Consider the following 27,154-nt stretch of genomic DNA (forward strand, 5'->3'; position numbering starts at 1 on the left):
ATTTTTATAGAGTTAGAGGTGCAATTGGTTTATTTCCCTACATGAAGAAGAGAACAAGGACAGTTTTCTTTTCTCTCATGCCTGACACACACCCAGGAACAGAATGGAAGTGGAAGTTGGAAACATGGATGCTCCGTGGCCTGCTGGGTTGTTGTTTTGTTGACATAACTGAATTGGGTGACCATATATATGGCAGCCTTCTACTGTCTCCTGGGAGCACAGCTTAAATTTGGGGGACCTGGTGATGTCCCTGTCCCTTGATTTCACTGTGGTGTTTTGTTTTGTTTTGTTTTTTCAGAATATATATTTTGAGATTGTTTACCAAAGATGGGTTTTTTCTGTTTTTGCTTGAAATCTGAGGCATTCATGTGTTATGCTACTAATGCTACTAGCCAATGAGCTAATCCCTGCCATTCATTTCTCCCGTCTTAGAGTCCATCTTCCTTGAAAAGTCAAGTATGCTCTGATCCTAAAAACCAGAATACTTGTTTTGTTATCAGAAGCAGATCCAGAGCTAGTTAGAGCCCAAGGAGTAGTCACAAATGAGGAAAATCGCTTATTTCCAAGATCAGCTGTGTGTAAACATGAACAAGAGTTTCTGTGTGGGTTTTGCATAACTTGATTCATATTTTTCATCTTTCTTGTTTTCCCATTGATGAACATTTTATTAGGGGCACTACTTGGTTATTTTATTTTTGTGCATTCACTAAGTATAATTAATCCTTTGTTTTATCTTGAATTGCATAATATGACAGATACCGAGTTGTTTTTCTTTTTTTTTTCTTTTTTTTTTAAAGATTTTATTTATTTATTTGACAGAGAGAGGCAGCGAGAGAGGGAACACAAGCAGGGGGAGTGGGAGAGGGAGAAGCAGCTTCCTGCTGAGCAGGGAGCCCGATGTAGGGCTCGATCCCAGAATGCTGGGATCACGCCCTCAGCCGAAGGCAGACGCTTAACGGCTGAGCCACCCAGGCGCCCTGACAGATACTAAGTTTTACTATCTGATACAAACAAACAATTCCATGTGCAGCCAGAGAAACATGAAGACTTTGCAAGATTCTGTTCCGTTGGAATGCTTCACGGTCCATTGGTTGGGTCATTAGAGGATGAAGTACTTTCAACTATGGGTTATGACGACCATCACTGAAGGGAACTAACATTGCACACGGTTTAGATGTTATATGGAAATGTCATTTGTTTCATTCATGTACTTAACAAAGTCTAATGCAACAGATTCTTTCAAAAAATGCCTAGAAAGATGTTTTCTGGTAATTTTTTTAAAAACCCTGAACTAAGTGCATCAGCGTATGAATTAAACTTGTACGATTCACAGCAAAGGATCATTCTAGACATTGACACAATCTAGACACAATCTATTGATTGTGAGGGCGATCACTGAGGTTTACGAAAGTCCCAGCACAAGTTCAGACTCAGTAAGAGAAAATAAAGTAAAAAATACACATTACTTGACTTCACTTTGCCTCCAAACCAATGACTTTTATAGCCCCAGATAAGGAGGGTTCACTAAGAACCAACATATTTTTATAATTAAGGTATGGTTGTCACATACATAATTTTGTTAAAATTATTTACTAATTCAGGGGCACCTGGGTGGCTCAGCCGTTAAGCCTTTGGCTTAGGGCGTAATCCTGGTGTTCTGGGATCGAGCCCCGCGTCAGGCTCCCCCACTGGGAGCCTGCTTCTTCCTCTCCTACTCCTCCTGCTTGTGTTCCCTCTCTCGCTGGCTGTCTCTCTCTCTGTCAAATAAATAAATAAAATCTTAAAAAAATTATTTACTAATTTAGACCAGCCTCTCTTAATCTCTTAAAAAAAAAGAAAAACCACTGTTATTCATAGGGTGAAGCTTTTAACACCTAAACAAAATAATAAACCAAAACGAACACTTTACATGTTCCCATAGTATTTTTTCATGTGTGTGAATGTGCGTGTGTAAATGTGTGTGTATAGGTAAGGGGCTGAGATGAACTGGTGAAGATGGTTAGAATTTAGGAATAACGTTGTTCTTATCACGATAGCTAAACAGAAGGCGATGTATAAATGGAAGAAAAGTGTCAAGCAGCTGACCTTTGGAAAGGATGTGGTTCACAAGGGAGGCCATGAGTATTCCTACATCAATCAGAGCAGGCAGCCACAGGTGTAATGGAGCAATTGCTTTGTGTCCCCTCATCTTCTAGACACTATAAACAGTATACGATGAAGAGGGAGATTGAGTTCTCTTCTGCAAGAAGCATTCAATGGGATATTTATTTACATTAAAACACACAAGAAACAAGAAGGTGAGTGCTGAAACCTGTGGACTAAATGATTGGTGTGCGTAGAGTTGAGGAATAGGGGGGATCCGTATGCTAGATGTTTTCAAATGTCAGGAAACCGGCATCACATTGCCACAATCTCTACTGTTTTTATGAAGATATGAGTGTAATCTGTGTCATTTAAACTCTGATCTGTCTTACGAGAATAAACCTGACCCAGTAGGGTAGAAGATAAATAATACATTTATAGAAGTCAGGTTAAAGCGTACGGCACAGAATAGCTTGACGTGGCCCCAGAAATGAACCTGCAAGGAAATGCATGTGTGTGGTTCCACACGGTTATCACACTTGGGTGTGGCAGTGGGTAAACGGGGCTCTATGATGACTTTTTTCTTGTCACCAGCATCAACTGGGCTCTCATCTTCCTGTTATATTTTAAAAGGAACTCTACTTTTAACAAATACAAAATAAGTAAAACTATACCGAGAAAATGTTCCAGGCCCTTCCACCATATACCCCGGTTGTGTAATATGTGGCATAGATCCCCCTGCGAGTTAGTCTGTGAGTATGAGGTGAGGTGCACACACTGTGCGGTGTGAAGGGAATTTCCGCACTTCACCCTTAAAAACAAATTTCACAAAAAATGAAATGGAATCCTTCCAAGGTGACAAATTGTGAGATTCTTTTTTTGTTTTTAGCAAGTAGAAGCCATTTTCCTTTCCTTCTGAGATTTTCCTGAAGTGCTTACACATCATTTTGTGATTTGGGACAAATAACGTGCCAAATGTTTGAGAAATTCTGCTGTCACACATCCTATATAGCTATTAATTCCTCTTTTCAAAGTTGGAGGTCTTGGGAACAGTCATGTCTTTACAAATTCCTATTCCTGCTCCTTGGGGTCACTTTGAGCTCTGACCACCCCTATTTCCTTCAGTATTTCTGCTGGAATTTAAGACGTCATTAAAGTAAACGTTGGTGTATGTAGATGTGTGTATACGCCACAAACTTTCACAGAATCTTCAATCTTATAGAGTCTACAGAATTCAAACCCCATCTTAAATGCAAACTAGTTTAGTTTCCTAATAATACACTTAGGCTTTTTGCTGGTTTGTGATTTACCATTCAGAGCCTCACAGTTCATGTGCAAAATACAAATATGTAGGGATGTTTTAATCGTCTAAGAAGAAAATCTTCCTATTTCATTATGTCAGATATCTCTAATATTTCTTTTAATGTGAACGCTTTCATATTTACAGATATTTTAGGATCATTGTTTTAACACTGCTGTGATTTATGGTAACGTGCTTGTAGGGCATGTATATAGGTCCACGTACGTATTTAGATTTCCATGTTAGAGTTCTGGAAAAGTGTTTGCCTTTGAAACTTCTTTAAGCATTTAAATTACCATACTTTCTTTCCTTCTTTTCCTTTTAAAGATTTATCTATTTGACAGAGAGAGAGAGAGAGCGCTCCGGCACACATGCACAAGCAGGGGGAGTGGCAGAGGGAGAAGGAGAAGCAGGCTCCCTGATGTGGGTGTGGGGGGGTTAGGGAGGCTCCATCCCAGGACCCTGAGATCATGACCTGAGCAAAAGGCAGATGCTTAACCAACTGAGCCATCCAGGCACCCTGACCATACTTTATTTTCTTAAGGAAAAAAAAACAACACACAAAAAAACAGCAAAAAATCCCCAGCTACCAATATGGCTTACATTTGCCGTTGATATTAACTAAAAGTAAAAATTTTTGAAAACTAAGGTGTCTTAAATAGGTGTCTCTTATTCCAAAATCTAAACATTTTAAAGCCTCTCATTAAAACATATCTAATTTTGTTCAAAATCTACTGTTTCTCAAAATAATAACGTATTTGCCATTTTCTGCTTATAATTCCACTCCCCCAAAGTATTGATTTTTAGGGTGAGTTAAATATCTCACTAAATCCTAAATTTCTTATAGATCTGATCAAAGGCAGTGGAAGTAAAGCCAATGATCCATGTCCGTAACCAGGGGGCTCTGATCTTCGATCCCTGAAGAAATCTATGCCATGTTATTCCATGTGTTTCTGCCTATTCTATATGAATCCAATCTCCAGGGGCTCTTTTGAGGTAAAAACTGAATTAATTTATTTTAATGTAACATTTCTATCATGTTTTGTGCCTGTAATTAAAGATAATTTTAGTGTCTTGTTTTTTAATTGTCAAGAAAAATTTAAATCATGGAAATAGCATGACTACTTATAAATAAAAGTTTTGCAGATCAAAGCAGTGAAACATCGTATTAATATTGCAATGAATGCCACAGTCCTATGGAGATAACACAGTTAAGGGGCGAGTGTGATGTAAATTGGCAAGATAAGAACCAGACTTTTGAGCTGTTCTTTGAGCAAATAAGGGTCATTAGCAGGTTGATAGGAGAAGGGGTAAAATAGGTATTAGGTACCAAGCTGAAAATATACTAGCTGCGTGGAGAGCAAATACGGCCAGCGTCCCCGCCCCCTGTCGGCCCTGGGCAGCTGACACTCCATCTCGTTTCCAGCCTGACCCATTGAGACAGATGAGGCAGTAAAGGGCAAGCAGTCTAAACAGTGGTAGTTCCAAGAATTTAGGGATGGGAAGTACCATTGCAAACTTGTCAGATTAAAGGCGCCTGCGTGGCTCAGTCAGTGGAGCGGTCGGACTTTTGATTTCGGCTCAGCACAACATCTCAGGGTCATGAAATCGAGCCCTGTGTTGGGCTCTGTGCTGGGCGTGGAGTGTGTTTAAGATTCTTTTTCCCTCTGCCCCTCCCACCCCTCAGAAAACCCTGCTCGCGGGCTCTCTCTCTCTCAAAAAAATTAATTAATTAAACTTGTCAGATTAATTACATGTGTTTCTGGTGATATGAAGGTCCCTGCTAATTAGCTCTGGAACTACATTTAGACAATACCTCTTTGTGTTCAAGAACAGGTTCCTTCTTAGAGCAAAGCATAAGGCATCACTAGGACACTCCTGGGGCCATTAGTAACAATAACCCTTTTAAAGGAGCTCACAAAACATCCGCGATGGTCCCATTATTTGGAGTTCTTGAGAATATCTTGCTGGAGAAGCTTTTGAAGGACACAGGTGCTGTAAGCCACCTTATTCATGAGGTCACTCTAATTAGGCAACTCTGAGGGAAATCAATGTTTGAATGTTTATAAGTGTCCACAAAACAGTAATAAAAAAAAATAATAAAAAAAAAAACCCAAAACCGAAAAAAGGCTCAGGGAAACATTAAAGTGTCTCTTCAGCTTATGTTTCAAGAAAGCAGATGTGAGAATGGAATACAGAACATAAACAAGTGTTCGTGAGCATGATGCCATAAATAAATATGATTGTTAAAGACAAAAAAGAAGAAAACAGAACATGTCTTGCTTTAGGAGATGGGGGACTCTAGCTATCACCATGGTATTGTCTACTTTGAGTTGGTCTTACAATCCTACACTATTTAAGAACAATTGTTTGAAAGCATTTGAGTTTAAACATAAGCGTTGACCTTAAAATTCATTACCAAAGTGATCTAATTTGACATGTGAAAATTCTCAGAAGAGCTCTGAGGCGCCCGGATGGAATTCACTTGAATTTGAATAAATCACAAATATCTGAAGCATTCAGAGAGAAAAGGGAAGGATACTGAGTTTTTCTAGCCGGAACTATGAAAAAGAGATTCACAATGCCCCGTAGTGAGGCTTGGTGATTTGCCATATCCTCTCAACAATTTCTGAAGTTAGAAAGGGAGACCATTTTATTTGGGGTTGCTTGGTAAAACCCGAATAAAGTTCAAAACCTTTGGATGAAATCAATGCGCATTGTCATTTAGTTAATAAGCATTCATTGTTCACCTCTCACATGAAATATTTTGCAAGATACAAAAGATACAAAAATAAGTGAGATGTAGCCCCTAAAAGAATGCACAATTTAGTGGGAAAACACCTTAAAACAGAAATTATATTTAATAGTGGTTTGGGGGCTATGGCGTTGATGCTTATTATGCTAGCAGGTGACTCTAGGTCATACCACTCTCTAGATGTCCTCTAAATACTCCATTTCAACCCTCTTAACTGCCATGGAGCATATGCAGGGAACTTGATAACACGTGAGTTAGGTTCAGGGGCAAGAAATATCTGCACTGTCCCTTGACTTAAATACAACCAAGGACCCCTACCTTCGAAAATTAAAACTCAGGCCAGAATTGAAATGGGGAGATAGACTTATTGAATCCCCCCCCTCCCCGGGATCCAAAAGATAGCCAACTGGAGAAAAAAGCCATAGGATTATGAGGTATACAGAGGATCACCACATGGGATTATGTCTGGTATTATGAGACAGACCCCCAAGGTAGGTCTGAATATAAGAAGAAATGTTTCTGGCAAGACCTGTCCTGCTCTGTCCCCAACACCCGTGTGCATGAGCACCCCGCCCACTCGACATGTCTGCGTTAATAGGAAAGAATTGGGTTGTCACAGAAGCCCCCCTTTGCACAGGGGAGGCATCTGGGAAAAACTTCATCAAAAGAAGCATGGTATGAATCTCAGGTGGAGGTGGAGGAGAGAACCACTGGAGTGTGGTCCAGAGGCTGCTGGCAGCAGCCAGGACAGCTGTATACACTGTAACCCGGACGTACAGTTCTCATTCACTGCTGTACCTCCAGGTCTCCGTGAACTCCTTAACTCATCATCAGCAGATGATTGGTACATGGCTGTGGAATTAGTGGATGGAGGCCCAGAGGTTGCTATACTGTACACATCTCTGAAAGATGGCCTTATTAAAGAATATTCATTTCCCCCTGAGAATTGGTTTTGATTTCTTTCTTTTCTTCTTACTTTAAAACATTTTTTGATTCAAGTACAATTAACATACAGTATCATATTAGCTTCAAGTGTGCAATATAACCTTTCAACAATTCTACACATTTCTCAGTGCTCATTACAAATGTACTCCATTTTCCCCATCCCCCAACCCCACCTCCACTATGGCAACGACCAGTTTGTTCTCTGTATTTCAGAGTCTGGTTTCTTGTTTATCTCTCTCTCTCTCTTTTTTTTGTTTATTCATCATTTCTTAATTTCTTAAATTCATTCATTTCTTAAATTTGATTTCTTGAAGATTTTTGTTATAATTACATCTCAATATTGAGTACTGCTTGCCCTTTATTAAGCAGTAATCCTTGTTTTAAATCTATTAGCCTGGAGATTAAAAAAAATATTTTGCTAAATTCTGAAAATATAGATGTGGTATTTCTTTCTACTAAAAATACTGAACAGAGAAAGACAATTATCATGATTTCGCTCATCTATGGAACATAAGAAGTAGGAAGATCGGTAGGAGAAGAAAGGGAAGAAGAAAGGGGGGGTAATCAGAAGGGGGAATGAACCATGAGAGACTATGGACTCTGGGAAACAAACTGAGGGCTTCAGAGGGGAGTGGGGTGGGGGAATGGGATAGGCTGGTGATAGGTAGTAAGGAGGGCATGTATTGCATGGTGCACTGGGTGTTATACGCAAGTAATGAATCAGGGAACTTTACGTCAGAAACTAGGGATGTACTGTATGGTGACTAACATAATATAATAAAAAATTATGATAAAAAAAAAGAAAGTGTGCAAATATAATATATCCAATGTATGTGATATATATTTGTATATTTCAATTTTTATTGATTTCTACTATGGTCTATTTTATTCTCTTTTTCTGCTTACTTAGGGCTTAATTTAATCCTGTTTTTTCATTTCTTACAGAAGCAGCTGGGGTCATTTGAGACATTTCATTTTTCTAAGTTTGTTCTATAGTGTTGATCGATCTATTATCACCACTGGGTGACCGATAAGAGGGTGATTTTCCTGGTTTATCTGGGGAAGCTTACTCTAACCACACGAGCTATGAAAAGAAGAAAGAGGCAGAAGAATAGGCCATTGCCAAGACACGCGAGATGTACTTGACACCCTGTTTCTGGGTCTGAAGATGGTCGGAGGGGCCAGGAGCCAAGAAGGGCGAACAACTTCTGGAAGTCAGAAGAGGCAAGGAAACAGCTTCCACTCAAAAACCTCTGGAAGGAAAGCAGTCCTTCCAACACCTGGATTTTTTTTTTTTTAAAGATTTTATTTTTTATTTATTGGACAGAGATAGAGACAGCCAGCGAGAGAGGGAACACAAGCAGGGGGAGTGGGAGAGGAAGAAGCAGGCTCATAGCAGAGGAGCCTGATGTGGGGCTCGATCTGGCAACGCCGGGATCACGCCCTGAGCCGAAGGCAGACGCTTAACCACTGTGCCACCCAGGCGCCCCCAACACCTGGATTTTAACCCAGTGGGGAGTGTGTTGGACCTCTGACATACAGAGCGGTGAGGTAACAAACCAGTGTGTTCAGGAAGCTACTAAGTCTGGGGTAATTTGTTACAACAGCAGTAGGAAGATAACCAAAGCTGCTCGTCAAATTTACTGATCTTTTCCTTTGCCATGTTTAATCTGCCATCAGTCTCATCCATGGCGTGTTTCCTCCCAGACATTGTCATTTCCAGCTCAGAAATTCAATTTGGGTCTTTTTATATCTCCATGTGAGAATCGAAATGTTTATTCTTTCCTCTACTTTCTTGACCATATTAGATACAGTAGTGAAAGCTGTTTAATGTTCTTGCGTCCTAATTCTGTTATTTCTGTTGTTCCTGGATCTGTTAGAATTGAATGACTTTTATCCTCATCCTAGGTGATCCCTCCCTACCTTTCTATATACCCTATAATTTTTGACCGGGTGCTGAACAAGGGGAACATATTGTGGTTCTTTTTTTTTTTTTTAAAAGATTTTATTTATTCATTTGACAGAGATAGAGACAGACAGCGAGAGAGGGAACACAGCAGGGGGAGTGGGAGAGGAAGAAGCAGGCTTCCAACGGAGGAGCCTGATGTGGGGCTCGATTCCAGAACGCCGGGATCAGGCCCTGAGCCGAAGGCAGACGCTTAATGACTGAGCCACCCAGGTGCCGCACGTACTGTGGTTCTGTCCAGGATTTTTATGTTCCTCATACTCCAGGGCTTGGTGCTAGATAGAGTTATGTCACCTGGGAATAGCTTGGTTCTTTTATAGCTTCCTTTAAAACTTTGTTACATAGAACCAGATCTGCATTTCCTATGGAATTAATCTTTTCCTCTCCTGGGCAAGACCCTTCTCAGGACTCTCACCAATGGCCTCTAACGAATGTTTATTACTCTGACTGTCAGGTACAGGCATAATCCCTTGCTCTGTTTGAGCTCCAAGAACTGTTCCCTTTAATTCTTTCCGGTGTTTCTTGTCCTGGTCTCAGGTACTATCCTCACATGTGCACACTGATCAACAGTAGTCAACCAACCGGATTCTTGAGGGAGACCCTCTGCAGAGCTCTGCAGTTTCTTCTCCGTGCGGCTTTTTTGTCTGTCGTGTTGTCCTGAGAACCCTGCCTTGGCTCTGCAGGACTCCAGGTATTGGCCCCTCGAGTCCTGGCTCTGACTGTGCGTCTCCCTTCCCCGAACTGTGGGCTGGGAACTTCCTCCAAGTAGCAAGTGGGACCAGTCTCCCGGCTCACCTCGTCTCCATCCCCATTTCTTAGTTCCTCGAAATCACTGTCCTTCCTTGCCTAGCATCTAATGTCTTGAGCGTTGTTGTTTCATGTATTTTGTTTTAATATTTAGTTGTCGCAAGTGGGAGGAGAAATCTGTTCTGTTACTATATCCTGACTGGGAGTAGAGGTCTCACTTCATATACTGGTGTGCATCGTCTCAAACCTTTTTCTACATATTTATACTTATACATACATATCGTTTTTTTTTCAGATTGCTCTTGACACATAAAATAAAATGAACATATTTTCTTCTCTCTTTTTTTTAAAAGATTTTATTTATTTATTTGACTGAGAGCAAGAAAGCACAAGCGGGGGAACAGTAGAAGGAGAGGGAGAAGCAGGCTTCCCTGCTGAGCAGGGAGCCCAACGCACAGCTCCATCCCAGGACCCTGGGTTCATAACCTGAGCCAAAGGCAGATGCTTACCCATCTAAGCCACCCAGGTGCCCACATTTTCTTTTCTTTAAAAGATCTTTATATATTCTACCTTTGGGAGATGACTATCTTTGTTCATAGCCTCTTCTTGTACACCTCTCATTATTCCTTTAGGATAAATTGTGACTGAGTTAATATTTTTATGCATTGGTACAAGGGGTCAAATTAGCTCTGCCAGCAAATATATGTCTCTCCTTTTCAATGCCATTGTGCAAATCAGTTTTTTAAAAATATCTTCTGAGACCAAAAAAACTTAAGTTTTTTAAATCAATCTTTGTTTTAATACAAGAAATTAAAAGCACCAAGTTCAATATTATTGAGATATAACAGCAATGAGCACAACATATCTGTCCACTCAGACTTCAAGGAATTCTGAAGTTATTTATTAGATGTGGGAAACAAAAGACAGATATAATTAAAATCCTACTAAAAATAAAGAGGAGTAAGAGCACGCCTATCATGATGAGCATGGTATGGTATGGAGTGGTCGAGTCAGTCTAATGTACACCCGAAACTAATATAACACTCTATGTTCATTATACTTTCATAAAAAATAAAAATTAAAAAAAATCAAAGAAAAAATCTTCCTAATTATGTTGGTAGTATATTGTATTTGATTATATTTTTACCCATTATTCTAATTTCCAACATTTTAAGTTAACTTTAATTTGAATTTGAATTTTTAAAAATGTTACTGGAATGAAACTTGAGAACGTTCATGTGTAGTTCTTTGTGAATTATCTGTTTCTGTTAGCTGTCTTATCCTTTTCTTAATGGTTTGTCAAATCTCTTTTTATTGTAAGCATAATACCCAATATAATATTTGTTAAAATGATGTACCAAATTTGGTTTTAGTTTTGCATTTTAAGCACCATTTCTTTTAAAAAATATTGTTAGCTATATCAGTGTTTTCTTTATGTTAAAGCCTTTGCTCAGAATGCCGTTTGATATTTTCCATTAGATAAATAGATATGTACTTATTTTTTATTTTTATTTGTATCTAACTGTAATTTTACACTTACTGTTATAATTCAGTGAAACTCGTTTCTTGATACAAGTGTAGGGTGAAGATCTGATGTTTTTTTTCTGTGTGCTAATCAACCATTCAGCTACATTTTAATGTAATATATAATATTTAATATAATATAATTTTAATATAATCAATTATATTATACTTATGGGTGTTTGAGTAACTAGGCATGCCTAGTTGTAATTTACTAGAATTGCATATACTATCAATGTCAAAGAATAAATTTTAATTAGGCAAAATAATAGCAGTATCTAGCACATGTAGAGGAAAGCACACAGACTTCCTCAATTCATGTGGCTGAATTGCTATATTTATGTGTTATACTGACATATTGTGTAAGATCTACACCATGCATTCAAGGACTTTGCATGCTGGAAACAGTATGCTAGTATTTTCTTTACAATCTCTTGGGATTATTGCTTTCACGATGTCTTGGACCAATGCAATCTCTGTAACTATATTCAGGTGCCTGCGGGCAACAGAGATAAGTTTCGTGTGCAGGGTGAGAGTCTAAGATTCAATTGGCTAAAGCCAGACGGGCAGATCAGTGGGCTGAGATGCGCGCTAGCAAGATGTGTCAGATACCGTCATTACTCATTGTTTTAAGGAAAACTCCCTGGGCAGATTTAATGGTGCAGATAAGCAAAATACCTCATTTGTACACTTCGCCTTTATTATTGATAAAACGGCATCTTTGACTCAAAGACAAGGTTGTTCTTATTTAAATAATTTCCATTTTGTAGCAGGAGTAGACCTAATTTGGGGTTAAGAGCAGTATTGCAGTGTAATTGGTTTATGTTCCCATGTATGTTATTTTTTTTTTTTTTTTTAAAGATTTTATTTATTTATTCGACAGAGATAGAGACAGCCAGCGAGAGAGGGAACACAAGCAGGGGGAGTGGGAGAGGAAGAAGCAGGCTCATAGCGGAGGAGCCTGATGTGGGGCTCGATCCCACAACGCCAGGATCACGCCCTGAGCCAAAGGCAGACGCTTAACCGCTGTGCCACCCAGGCGCCCCTCCCATGTATGTTATTTTATGCATTAAAAAAATAATACTTGGAGATGAGGTTCATAGAATTCACCAGACAGCCAAGGAATCTATGGCAAAAATAATGATAATAAAGCTTGGTAATGATAATAAACCCTAAATATAGTTTATTTAAAAATATTTCTGAGGTATATTTTACTAATTAAAGAAGTGAAAGACATGGACATTGTCCTCTGCCTCTTTTTCCTAATTTCTGCTCCCTTCCCACATATGTTCTGCTGCTTTCCTTGCTCCCTGCCTCCTCCTGGTTGATAACACTGAAATGAAGGGATTGGAGTGACAGATTGGTGTTGCACTGGACTATCGGGTGTCAATGGTCTATTCACTCCCAGCCCTTTCAATGGATGGTGTGTTTGGTCTTTGTTTTTAAATTTCCTAATTAGTGTCAAATTCTTTGGGATTGTTGTATAGATGCATCTATGATTTTGTGTGCCTGTGTTTGGGTTTTGACTGCCTGTTTGAGAACTGAGGTTGGTCTGTTTATTTTTCCCATTCTGAAAGCACTTCAGGTATGACAGCTTGTAGTAAAATCGTTCTGATGAATTGCACAGTTACAATGTCTTAAACACATATAATGTGTGTAACCATGTTTCTGATCATGGGCACAGGATAGGACTTTTCAAGAAGCCTATTCTTCTTTTCAGTTTTTTACTTTCTTGTGAAATTTTCACATTCTATTTTTAAAATATTTCCATGGCTTAATTTTTCACTCATTTTCTTCAGCAAATATTTCTTTATTGCCTACTATAAGCCAGGTAGTCTATTAGGCGCTGGGAGTAAAATGATAAAAGGCACAGATTTTGTACTTGGGAAGCAGGATGTCTTGCTTGTGAGAGAGACAAAGTGGGTAAGGGATTACAGCACAGCACTGCTTATGTTATGAAATAAGTTGGTCCGGGGCTGTCGTTGGCTACTCAATATGGCTACTTTGTTCTTTCTCATGAGGTCATGAAGGCTTGCTTAAAGAGATGACCTCCAAGTTGATTTCTCAATGACGGGGCAGGTGAGTATAGACAGGTGGGGACATGGACAAGTCATCCCGAGGTGAGAAAGCAGTCTGTATAAAGACACAGAGGTGACATAATACAGTTCTCCATGGGTGGAGCAAAGATAGTCAGTGCCTGACTGAGAGGATGAGGAAAGGGAGTGATTATATTAGTTTCTTCAGCAAAAGACAAGACCATGATACACTTGAGAACCATTTAAGGACCTTGATCAACTGAGGGGCCAATGTTGGTTTAAGTGAGCCAGGAAGTGAGTCGTGACAAGGGAAGTTGTGACAGCAAGTGGGTAAACCTGGCTTGTGCAATAGCAGTGCAGACGGAGGGAGGCAGAGAGCTTGGCAGTGCTAAGAGGGCTTGGCGGCTTGACAGAAGCCCTGCGAGGTCCTGCGGAGAGACATTAAGAACCAAGTGCTGGGGGTGCTTGGGTGGCTCAGTCAGTTAAGCATCTGCCTTTGGCTCAGGTCATGATGCCGGAGCCCTGGGGTCCAGCCCCTACCTCAGGTGGTCCCTGCTCAGTGGGGAGTCTACTTTTTCCCTTGCCCCCCCACCCCTGAACACGTGTTGCTCTCTCTCTCTCAAATAAATAAATAAAATCTTAAAAAAAAAAAAAAAAGAACCAAGCATTAGCAGCGACTCCTGGGTTCCTTCCTGGGGTCACTGCAGTTTACTGGAATAGGGGACACAGGAGGGATGGGGGACACAGGGATAAAGTAAGGATGATGATGAGTTTGGATTCTTGAGCTCACAGTTGAAAAATACTCATTTTCTTCTTGTACCTACTTCGTGCACATCAGCTCCTTATTCACATATGATGTCAGTGAAATGCCCAATTCAGAGTTTTCCCTATAGTTTGAGATTTTTAAAAGGCCCTTTCTGTGAGAATTAACTTTATCATCAAAATGTTAAATGAAAAATCCCATAGTCTACATCGGTGCTCCTCCCCATTTGGTTTGTAATGGAACTAACGAAATACATAGTCTCTCCTGCAGGATAGCAAAACACTCCAGGAGATCCTTGGAACTGTTTACAGTCATGTATGTTCAGGTCTGAATGGGACTCCAGAGATCATCTGGTCCAAATATTTACTTTTAGATGATGGAATCTATGAGAAGAGCTGAAAGCTTGGTTATCAGATAGCTGTAATTTTATTCACCTGTTCTCAATTCATTTTAAATAATATGATGAGCATATGTCACAAATGTTCTGTTTGCATGGTCCACGTGTTTGCCATTTCCTGCAATCAGCTTTCTTCCTCACTTCAAATCTCACTTCTTGCTCTGTGTTTTGGTTGGGATTTACTCCTTCGCTGTAAGATCTTGCCTCTTTCATTCCTCTAACTAAGAGGTTAGGGGATTTTTTTTTTTTTTCTGTAAAGGGAAGATATTATATGTATTTGCTTTGCAGGCCATATGGCCTCTGTCCCTAAACCTCAGCTGTGCCATGTGGTGTGTAAGCAGCCATAGACAATGCATAAATGCATGAATGCGGCCCTGTCCAGCAACACTTTATTTACGAAAACAGGGGCAGGGTGAATTTGGCTCATGCACTAGCTAACAGAGGCCCCAAATAGTGTATCATCTCCTTTACCTTTTCTTATACTTCAAATCCCACCCTGCCCTATTCGCACATATATAACCTGGCCTCGCTTGCTGCTTCGTGTGTGCTGTTTTTGAGAATCTCCCATCACTTTTAAGGTTCACTTTTAAAATCACCTCCATTCTGTATTTCCTCAACCAGAGAGAGGAAACACATCTGGCCCCTGGCTTCTCTCTACTTTCTCCACTGTGCTAATTTTCTCTGGCTGAATAGTCATTCAAGTTCTCCGTAGGTTGGGTGAGTCTCGCTGAAGACATGGCAGGTCTTGGAGGGTGAAAATAAGTCCTTGTTATGCTGTCCTCAAATGCAGACTGCCGAGTGATTGTGGCTCTGTGGGCACAACCTCTAACCGCATAGCTTACCTCATAGGTGTGAGCAATGTTCTGAGTGGATGGCAGCCCTTTCTGCTTTTGCGTAACCAGTATATCTGATGGTGCAATTAGCCGCCACGAGGTACCCTTGTTTATAGGGGCTGCCCTTCAGAGAACCTATGACGTTGCCTCCCTGCCATCTCTGCTCCTGATGCCATCACTCTAGCTAGTTGTTCCAAAGCGACACAAAGTCTAAACACTATTCTAACTATAGGAACTTCTGGGATAGTGGTCCTCCCATTCAACTTTGTCTTCACTGTAATATTGGTTTGACAAAACCTTTCATTTATATACCCCTTTACAGTTGACAAAAAATTTTAAATATATTAAAGATTTCTGTAAACTCGGTGGTAGTTACTACCTCCCCCACTTTTTGGTGACCAAAACTGACAGAAAGCTCACGTGACTTGATGAAAGATACAGTGAGTTAATCATGTGGTTTCAGTGCAATTCGTGTGTGTGTGTGTGTGTGTGTGTGTTTACTTTAATGTTAAATATAGTATCCTGCAGGACACATGTGGTCTTGCATAGGACTAAAGTATGTATTGATAGAAAAACTGCACTAGTTCAACCTCTGAAGGGAAATAGTAAATGGGATGTGTAAGGGATATTATTTGCAGAGACCTTTATTAGAGAACATATAATACAGTGAAGGAAATACTAAGGTAAAAAAAGTCTTACCATGAACAGCTTAAATTAGTATAATAGAGCTTCTGAAATACAGTTGCAGGCATTTCAAGAGAGGACAATTAATTTGATCAGAAGAAAAGCTGAACGTTAAATGTCAAAGACCTTGGTGCCCATTTTTATCAAGCATCTTCTATTTATCACTTTTTGGCTAATAAAATTGGCAGGGTTAACATAGGAGTTTAGAAAGATTCAAAAATTTAATGCAATTATCATCAGCGATTCACACATTACAAAGAAAAGTGTCAGAAAACCTTAATATTTTAAGGAACTTAACAGATTGCAAGGTTTTACCCTAAGAAGAGTTTCTTGTTCGCCATCTCATCATTCTGGGTATTCTCTTTGGAAGACCTCATTCACTTAAATAACTTTCTTTTCCTAGTGTTAGTGATTTCCTAATCTTTCTCCAAACTGATATGCTCATTGAACTCTGAGTCCTGATTCCACTTGCCTGCTGGGCACAGTCATGGCCATTTGCTGCGAACACCTGAACTTAAGCATGTTGAAAGGGGAAGCCATTCTCCAGGTGTCCACCTTAAACCTTCTCAGTTAAGGGTGTCGCCTTCTATGATGAATTGAGTAGTGCTCACTCTGCCCCCCATTCAGGTCCATGAGAACTTCAGATGTTTGGAAATAGAGTCTTTCAGATGTGATTAGATGAGATGGATGATACTGGATTAGATGAGACCTGTATCCAGTGACTGGTACTGTCATAAGAAGGCCACGTGAAGGAGGAACACAGAGGGAACGTCATGTGAGGACAGAGGCAGCTATTGGAGGGCTGCATCCAAAGCCAAGGAATGTCAAGGGTTACTGGCAACTACTAGAAGTTGGGAGAGAGGCACGGAAGAGACTCTTCCTCAGAGTCTCCAAAAGGAGTGAATCTTGCCGACTTCTCTAAGATTTACTCATTTATTTGAGAGAGAGGGACAGAGACAGAGACAGAGTGAGAGGAGGGGCAGAGGGAGAGGGAGAGAGAGAATCTGAAGCAGGCTCCACGCCCAGCTCAGAGCCTGACTTGGGGCTCAATTCCACAATGCTGAGATCATGACCTGACCCAAAACCAAGAGTCCGACACTTAACCAATTGAGCCACCCAGGCGCCCCTGCCACCTTCTGATTTGATTTTGGACTTCTAGCCTCCAGTAACATGAGATAAATTTCTATTGTTCTGAGAACGCAGTTTGTGGTGATTTGTTTGGGTAGCCCTAGGAAACGGATGCACTCTGTGGTCTGCTTCCCACTCCCAACTTTTCACCCTTTTCTTTCACACGAAAACCATCACACACCCTTTTTCATCATACTTTGGACACATCTCTATTTTTTTTTTTTTAAAGATTTTTTTATTTATTTGACAGAGATAGAGACAGCCAGCGAGAGAGGGAACACAAGCAGGGGGAGTGGGAGAGGAAGAAGCAGGCTCATAGCAGAGGAGCCTGATGTGGGGCTCGATCCCATAACGCCGGAATCACGCCCTGAGCCGAAGGCAGACGCTTAACCGCTGTGCCACCCAGGCGCCCCTGGACACATCTCTTAAATAAATTCTTCTCTGCCCCTCTTTTGCCACTGACTTGGCAATTTTCTGTTACTTAAAGATCTCCGTACTTGTTCAGCCCGTTATCTACCCTGCTGAAACCATCATGATCTTTCTCAAACAAAAACAGAGTATGTGAATTTCTTGCTTAAAAATATTTACATTTCATGCATGAGTTATACTGAGGAGTTAACGATGTTCCTGTTGTTATGCTACATACGTTGAAGGCATTAAAGCATTTAAAAGTTCCAGCAAACCTAAGAGCTCTATACTCTTAATATCATACTTACATTTTAAAGATGAGGAAGATTAGACATTGGAAGATTAACCTGCCGAAAGTGACCCTACTGGACAGCGCCTCAGACAGGAACAATGCGTGAGCTTTCAGGCTACAGAACCTGCCATCTTACCACCATGAGCTCTCAAACTTCTCATCTGTGTAATTTTCTTCCAGACCATATTTCCTTGAAAGAGATTATTAAAAAAAATCCAGATTAAATGTTGCTATCTTTCAGGTCTATTTTGTGTACTGCTTTCACTTTGGCTTTTAACACAGTGATCGGCTCACTGAAGGAACTCACCATCCATTGTTTGAACAAATAATTGTTGGTCACTGTAGGGAATCTTTCTCTGATGCCTCAGGCAGAGCTGGTGTCTTTGTTCTTTTTGTTTCCAGATCACTTTGTTCTTATCTCCATAATGCACGTCTTTTATCGTTTTCCATCCTTCTCCATCAGACTGGTTTTGATAAGGGCAGGGATCATCTCTCATTCATGGGCATAAGAACATAGTTAAGTACTTAATGATATCAATTAAGTGCATTCAGTTAATAAATGTAAATTGCATCAGAAAAGCTTTGAAAGTGCCATTGAAATATGCCGTTATATAGGCTTATGTTACTACTCACTTAAGAATAGGTTTTTTCTGTTATTGCATTATTGTATGTCTTTGTCCATTAGCATAATTATTTATTTCTATTTATATATTTTTCTTCTCTATTAGACTGAATTTCTTGGCAGCAAGCTTCATGTCTCATGTATGTGTAGAACATAACATAGTCTAAACTTTTATCTATTTACTGAAAAAATAAATTTTTTTTAAATCCTCTAAATGTCTATCTAATTGACAGTCCCTCACCTCAAAGATATGATAATTTAACTGAGACACCATGTGAATACAATAAGAAACTTATATGTCATTACATGTATTATATAAGCAAGTGTTGAGGGGAGAAGTAGAGAGTAAAATAATCTGTTTATTGTAGAAAAGAGGAGCTGAAAAACAAAACAGAGAAAACTGGAGTAAATGGTCTGGGATATGATTACCTAGGAGGCAATATTTGTGTGGGGCATTGAAGGATAGAGGAACGTCACTTACAGGAAGAGGAGGGAGATAGAACTCCACGAGGGAATTTAATTTCTTTTTGTTCTGAGTTTGCTGAGAAGTTTTTAATCATAAATATGCAGTTATTCTCATCAAATATTTTTTGTGAATTTGAGATGACCATAATTTTTCTCTTTATTCTCTTAACCTAAATACAATTACTTCATCGTGATGGATTTTCCTCTTAATACAGCATTAGATTTTCTTTGCAAATATTATATTTAGAATTTTCATCCCTGACTAATGAGAAAGGTTATCCACCAATTTTCTCTTTTTGTAATGATCTTGACAAATTTTGGTTAACCAGTTTATGTTCTTCCCATGAAATGACTTGGTAAGTCTTCAGTTTTTGTATTCTTCTCTGGAAGAGTTTATGTAAAGTTGAATTATTTCTTCCTTAACAGCAAAGATGAATTCCTCGCGAAAGCTGTCTGGGCCTGAAATATTTTCATATAGGGGTTTTAATTAAAGATACACATTTTAAACAAATGTATGATTATTTCTAGTTCATTTATTAGTATTAGTTTTTGTAAATTTTGTGAAAAACTTTTGTCTAAATTAGCAGATGTATTGATATAAAGCTGTTGATTATATTCTTTTTTTTTTTTTTAAGAGAGCATGCAAACAGGGAGGGGCAAAGGGGAAGGAGAGAGAGAATCTGGAGCACTCTCCCCACTGAGCATGGAGCCTGATGTGAGGCTCAATCTCACGACCCTGAGATCATGACCTGAGCAGATATCAAGAGTTAGATGCTTAACTGACTGAGCCACTCAGGCACCCCCAATTATATTCTTTTTATATATTTAATATTTTAAGTATCTATAGTGATTTTTCTTTTTCATTTGTATTATTGAAATCTTTTTTTTTCTTAAATAATACTGCTATGATCTTATCATTTTTATTTTTTTTAGAGAACCATAATTTGTCTTTTTAATATTTTTCTATTGGATACTTGTTTTCTATTTCATAGATTTGTGTTCTTACTTTTATTGAGTATTTTATACATCCAGTAATACTATATTTCAGGTATATACGTAAAACTTAAAGGGGTCAACGGATCAATATATTCTTGAAAATCAAATAATTACTATGTTAGATATTATTAGTAAGCAAATTGGAAAGTTAGAATGCTTGGTTCCGAATTTTGTTGCAGACATAGTGAAGTTGTACAGGTGACAGATATTTGGTGTGGCTACATGGCAGTGGGTGACAGGACGGACTAGCCTAGAATAGAGGCTAGTGAGCCAAGGTCATGGGACTGATCATAATAGACTGCTGGTCAGGTTGTCCATCTGAGTCTCATATCCAAGTAAGCTCACATTGTGGACAATATGTCATTTTCTCTGTACATTTTACAGAGCTTTTCATGCAGAAGTTGCTCAACACATGCTCAAAAAATAACAGAGTAAAAAGGAAGCACAACTCCTTCCTTCCACTAAATCCTAAGGAAGCTAAGTGACTTCCTCAATTCATAGAGATGGTTGTTGAAAGACCCGAGACCAGGACTACAGTCTTCTGAGAGTTGATGCATGCAGACATTGAATGTCAAAGCAGGAGATGTGGACTGTGAATTTGACAACGGCAGTGAAATGTGAAGTCGTGCTTTGGGAAATCAAGTTAGCATATCATACATATTCTATTAATATCCCTTTTTCTCTATCAAAGGGGCAGAAAAAATTAGAAGTAAGACATAGAACATAGAAATGCAACCCAGTCATATTGGGATATTGTGTGTGTGTCTGTGTGTGTGTGTGTGTGTGTGTGTGTGTGTGTGTGTGTGTCAGGTAGGGGGGTGGATTCAACGGTTGTTCATTCAAAATCAAATATTTACTTTTTTATAATCTATAACCTATGGAATTTTGGTGATTTTAAGATCAGCAAACCACGATTTTTCTAAACTGCTCATTTCTCCCCAGCATAATATAAAGGATTTGAGATCTCATTTCAGCTTGTTGTAATGCACAACAAACTTGTTAAAAAATAGGCTTTTTAATAAATATCCCCCACAAGATAGATGCAGCACCAAACATACATTTTACAACAAAATTAAAAGAAAGTCTTATTTTAACATCCAGGTATTTTGTTGATTATAAACTGGTTTACTTATCTCGCTTTTTCTGGGTTTAGTGACTTACCTAGAATGCACGGCACATGTAGGGTCTCCGGGCCTTTCACTGAATACAGAAAGTCCTGACTATTACTATGAACAAGTCTCCAACAGCTCAACTGCTCCAGTGCTTGGTGTCTCTCTCTGTCTTTCACTACCCTCCTTCTCTCTCTCCCTACTACCCCTCCCCTCACCCCCCAGCAAGCAGCTCATTGCAGTTTCTAATAAACTGGATTTTCCTCCCCTGATTTACGCTGTACTAGAGAGATCTAAAAGCTCCAAACTTCCCCTTCTTTTCAGACAAAATACTGGAAACTTATTAAATGTCCTGCATAAGTTTTGCAAGTGGCTTAAATCTCTTTTTTTTCCCTTTTGGTTTAAGTAGCCCCCGCCTCTTTCTGCTTAGACTCATATCCTTGTTTCCTCCCTGAGGCCATGTGCTTGGACACCCCCATGTGCCTCATTTAAGTTCTCCACACTATACAAGTAGGAAAGTCAAATTATTGTGCATATTAATGTAAATACTGCAATCTTTTGTCAATTTATAGTCTTTGCTGAAGGATTGAAAATATAACATTCCCTCATTTCCATTATTCATTTACCTGAATGTTCCACTTTTTCTACCTTTCTTTCTCTTGCCAAGCCAAATTAAGCGGTCTGCTAAGGAGTTTTTGGTGCTCTTCTCCAAGAAGCCTGCATAATTCCCTCATGCAGGAGGCAAATGGGCATCATCATTCACTGTTAACCGTGAGTTATCCCATGTAACACCTAAAATTTGATATGCTGATACAGGCCAAAGTAATGGAAAAAAGAAAATGCCCAAAGAACTTAAACCTTCTCACAACCTGAAAGGATTTCTAATAGCTGAGATCTCATTAAAAGATAAGGTTTGCATGTAAAGGCAGACAAAAGCAAGGGAGGCACCTAGACCGTGATCCATGGAGCACCTGTGCCCTTCATCCCCGAAAGACCTCCACTCATGGGTTCAGTGGCCAAGGGCATATAGCACTTCGTTTAATTTAGAACAACAAAGGGCTTTGCTCCCCTTTTCCCTCTGGTCTCCTGGTGCCTGAGTTCTCCTACACGGGTCACTTTATCTTGTTTAAAGAACTATAAACATCCAGTTATGTGCTTAAAAAGAAGACCAGCACTTGACTCTCAGACAGGGCTCTTAAAGCAGTTAAATCTCCTTGTAGACAAGTACTATGAAGCCCAAGATTCCGAAACAGCCAGTTCAATAAACAAGTACACACACACACATGCGCGCACACACACATGCGCGCGCGCACACACACACACTATCCCAATATGACTGGGTTGCATTTCTATGTTCTATGGCTTACTTCTAATTTTTTCTGCCCCTTTGATAGAGAAAAAGGGATATTAATAGAATATGTATGATATGCTAACTTGATTTCCCAAAACATGACTTTTTATTTCTGTGCCGCTCCATTAATGAGAAAGTGTTCCTGACATCAGTACTGACTTTTAAATGTTTGGATGATGGGGGGAAGGTGAATCGGTTAGGTATCAGGGGCTAATTTATTATGAGATTAGGTCATTTTTCATACGAGGGGCTTTATTCCATTGTATGAACTTCATAATGAATCTGATTTTTATTAAACTGTCAAATAATACTATTGGAAAACCTGTCTTACATGAGAATAAACAACTACAAAAAAAATCCTCCTAGAGGCCATCTGTTTTGTCAGTCTTTTACTGTAAAAATTTTATCAGTCTTTCACACATAATACCACACATGAGATATGTTCTGTCAGTGAATATCTCTCTGCTGTCTGTCCCTGGTGCGCACAGCTTTTGAACTCAGGCTTCTGTGGTTTTATTGGGATCACATGCCTCATTTGGCATCTTTGTCAAATGGTCCATGATTTATTATATATCCTGGGGCTGCGTTTGCTGCTCACACTCATCTGCCCCAGAAGGCTCTGGAAGCTCTTCGGAGCCCCAGCATTTTCTGGATGGGCAGATTTGAAGTTTAATACTAGCTTCCAGACTTTTTATGATTTAAGCATTTCTCAATAAATTTAACTATACTAGACCTATTTATTTAACCCCACTCCATGACTTGAGTGAGCAGAAAAAAAATAACAAGTTACTAACCATGCCATGACTAAAACTCCACCAAGGGTTACAGGATCCTAAGCAGATTCCTTGGCTTCATGGTTGCCCAAGGTCAATCCTATTGACAATGTAACACAGTGTATTTTCACTAATATGTTACAGAACATGGGCTGTTGAGGGAAAAATTCCAATACGTTTTTGAGAAATATCATGTAACCTATACCCAACATGTGCTTCCAGGGCCCAGAGATGAACTTGACTAGTACTAGTCAACCAGTTCTCTAGTACATTTAAAACCTGTTCCATCTTCTTCTTTATTTAAATTCAATTAGCCAACATATATTACACGATTAGTCTCTGATGTAGAGTTCATGATTCATCAGTTGCATGTAACACCCAGTGCTTATCACATCATGTGCCCTTTTTTTTTTTTAATTCTACAGAGATAGAGACAGCCAGCGAGAGAGGGAACACAAGCAGGGGGAGTGGGAGAGGAAGAAGCAGGCTCATAGCAGAGGAGCCTGATGTGGGGCTCGATCCCATAACGCCGGGATCACGCCCTGAGCCGAAGACAGACACTTAACCGCTGTGCCATCCAGGTGCCCCCATCATGTGCCCTTCTTAATGTCCATCACCCAGTTACCCCAGCCCCCCAGCCACCTCCCCTTCAACAACCCTTAGTTTGTTTCCCAGAGTCAAGAGTCTCTCATGGTTTCTCTTCCTTTCTGATTTCTTTCCATTCAGTTTTCCTTCCCTTTCCCTATGATCCTCTGCGTTATTTCTTATATTCCTCCTATGAGTGAAACAATATGATAATTGTCTTTCCCTGACTTATGTCACTCAGCATAATCCCCTCCACTTCCATCCATGTCAATGTAAATGGTAGGTATTCATCCTTTCTGATGGCTGAGTAATAATCCATTGTATATATGGACCACATCTTCTTTATCCATTCATCCGTTGAAGGGCATCTCGGCTCCTCCCACAGTTTGGCTATTGTGGACATTGCTGCTATGAACATTGGGGTGTAGGTACCCCTTCTTTTCACTAGTTCTGTATCTTTGGGGTAAGTACCCAGTAGTACAATTTCTGGGTCAGAGGGTAGCTCTATTTTTAATTTCTTGATGAACCTCTATACCATTTTCCAGAGGGGCTGCACCAGCTTGCATTCCCACCAACAGTGTAAGGGGATCCCCTTTCTCCACATCCTTGCCAACATTTGTTGTTTCCTGTCTTATTAATTGTAATCATTCTAACTGGTATAGGGTGGCATCTCATTGTGGTTTTGATTTGTATTTCCCTGATGACAAGTGATGTGGAGCTTTTTTTCACATGTCTGTTGACCATTTATATGTCTTCTTTGGAGAATGTCTGTTCATGATGAAACCTGTTACATCTTATTTAACACTTTCTTGTTTAAACTTCTTTTTTTTTTTTAAAGATTTTATTTATTTATTTGACAGAGAGAGAGACAGCCAGTGAGAGAGGGAACACACGCAGGGGGAGTGGGAGAGGAAGAAGCAGGCTCCCAGCGGAGGAGCCTGATGTGGGGCTCGATCCCAGGACTCTGGGATCACACCCTGAGCCGAAGGCAGACGCTTAACAACTGAGCCAACCAGGTGCCCCTCTTGTTTAAACTTCTTAAATTACAAAATTCCCCCCTTTCACATATAATCTATTTCTACCTGGCTGAGCTCTTACCATTAACTCTTACTAGGACAGAACTTTGAAAATGCTGGCATAAAACCATTCAAGGTTTGTTATATCTGATGTGCAATTACCAATTTTGCTTCCTGTAATTGTGCTATTATCTTAAGGATCATCTTTACTGGTCAAGTTGGTATCTTGTAGTCTGTGATCCCACAAGGCATTATTCAGTAATAGTCAAAGTGGAACACTGAGTTAAGACAGCTAGATAGATATGTTTTGGAAGCCTGGGAACTAGAATACAATGACAGTGTACTACCCAACCAAAAATATAACAAAGTTTGTGTAGAGCTGTGTTTGGTTTTAAAAGTCCTGCAACCAGGAGCCTTGCACAAGCCACCTGGGCCATGTTTTGCTTCATGAGCAATTTAATTAGTGTAACTCCTGAGCCATGCTTAAACTTAATGGCAAGACAGAGTCAACAAAAATTAGTTGTGAGAATGTAGCCCAGGTGAAAGAATTGAATCAGTATTTGCTTCTGTTGGTAATGGATAGAAAAGCTCTTTCTAGAAATCCCAGCAAAGTGGCTGTAAGTAGCTGTCCACAGAATGGGCAAAAGAAAGATGACTAAAGGCACATAATTCAGCAAAATTGTCAGCAAAACTTCTGGTAGTGAGGCAGGCTGGAGGATGATGAGGAACTGTCTACAGAAAAAAGACAAATATTGCATCCTTAGAGACACTGTGATAACATTGTTTATTAGTAAGGAATGGAATTATATTTTTTCTGGCAGGTACAAATGTCTGGGTCATGCAGGCCAGGGCTGTTAAGTCAGTGTTGTTCAATATACTCTTAGGAATCCCGGCTACTACCCCTCTGTCATCACTCTGGTGCATCCCTCCAACTCATGGTCAAAAGAAGCTGCTATCCGATTGCAATCCTGGTAGTGAAATGGAGGCAGAGATCATGAAGATACAAATAAAAGGTGTGTGCCAGGGATCTTTTAAGGAAGTTTTCTAGCAGCAGACGTACAATACTTGGCTTCCATCCTATCAGGCAAGGCTTAGTTATGTAGCCACACTGAGTTGCAAGTAAAGCAAAGAAATGTAACCTTATTCTGGGAAGTCATGATCTAGGTAAAATTTTACCACTTGGAAAATGAGAAGCTGTCTGGGCTGCTTGACAATCCATTTGGCCACTCACCCTCCCTATCCAGAGATTGCATTCCGCTCAAATTCCAGAATCCTGAGATAATGCGCAGTGCTTGGTTAAGATGGTGTATGGAATCTCATCTTCGTAATGACCTATAAATGCAAAAACAAGGTATCTGCAACCACCACTTCTAATATACATTTATGGGCAGGAACAGGATAACCACGACTAAAAACTCCCACTTGGAAAAGTAGTCACTCTATTAACAAAGGCTTTAGTGATGTCCTGGTGAATACTTCATTTTTGGCAGTGGAATAAATGATTGCTGACCTTATGGCTGCTTTTGTTTCTGTGATCCGGGAGGATCTCTCACATTGGTTCTTTGTGAGCACCTGTTTCTGCCTTCTGAAAGATTCTTTCCCTCCATTGTACTCCATGGCCAGCCATGTCTAACATGGACAGAGGAACTTGCTCTTTTTGGAGCTATTCAGATTTCTCAGGGTGTGGTTGTGGAGAACCAGGGGTGTTTTCGATGTGAAAAAACAGAGGTATTTGCATATCAGGCTTGCAGCTTCTTTAAAAGTATAATTTCTTCACAAATTTAGTAGACTTCTCAGCCATTTGCTTCTGGCCAATTCCCTGAGCAGGTAATCTCAGCTTTTAGCTTTAAAGCTACTTATTTTACCGACTGGTTTCTGCACCTTATGGGTTCCCCATCCTTCTCTCTCCTCCTCCTATCCCACCAACCAAATGGAAGGAAAATGTCAGAGTTCTCTACATGCTGGAACTGCACAGTCATCTTGTTGTCATGACCCGCTGACCCACCTCCTTGCTGTTTGCTGATTCCCCTCCTACATGCGAAACAGCAGATACACCTGCACTTGCTCTCCTGCCTCCTCTGCGGACTTCGGCTTTAATTCACTCTTCCCAGGTTCCAGTCTGCTGGTGGCCTTTCCTTCCTCACTCCTTGTCCTGGGGACTTTACGCTGGTTCATCCATTCCCCACAATCGTACAATTTCCTATAATATGTAAATACATAAGTAATCTATATCTATATACCTGTGCATCTCTATCCTTAATTGTCCATACATCTACAAATGTATAATCTCCTATTGCTGCTTCTCTGGTTGAGGCTTTTTTGAGGACTTGAAAGGGAGGTGCTTGAATGGGAAGGCAACACTTTTCATTTGAGTTTACAC

The sequence above is a fragment of the Ailuropoda melanoleuca genome, chromosome 7 (assembly GCF_002007445.2).
Source record: "Ailuropoda melanoleuca isolate Jingjing chromosome 7, ASM200744v2, whole genome shotgun sequence".
NCBI lineage: Eukaryota > Metazoa > Chordata > Mammalia > Carnivora > Ursidae > Ailuropoda > Ailuropoda melanoleuca.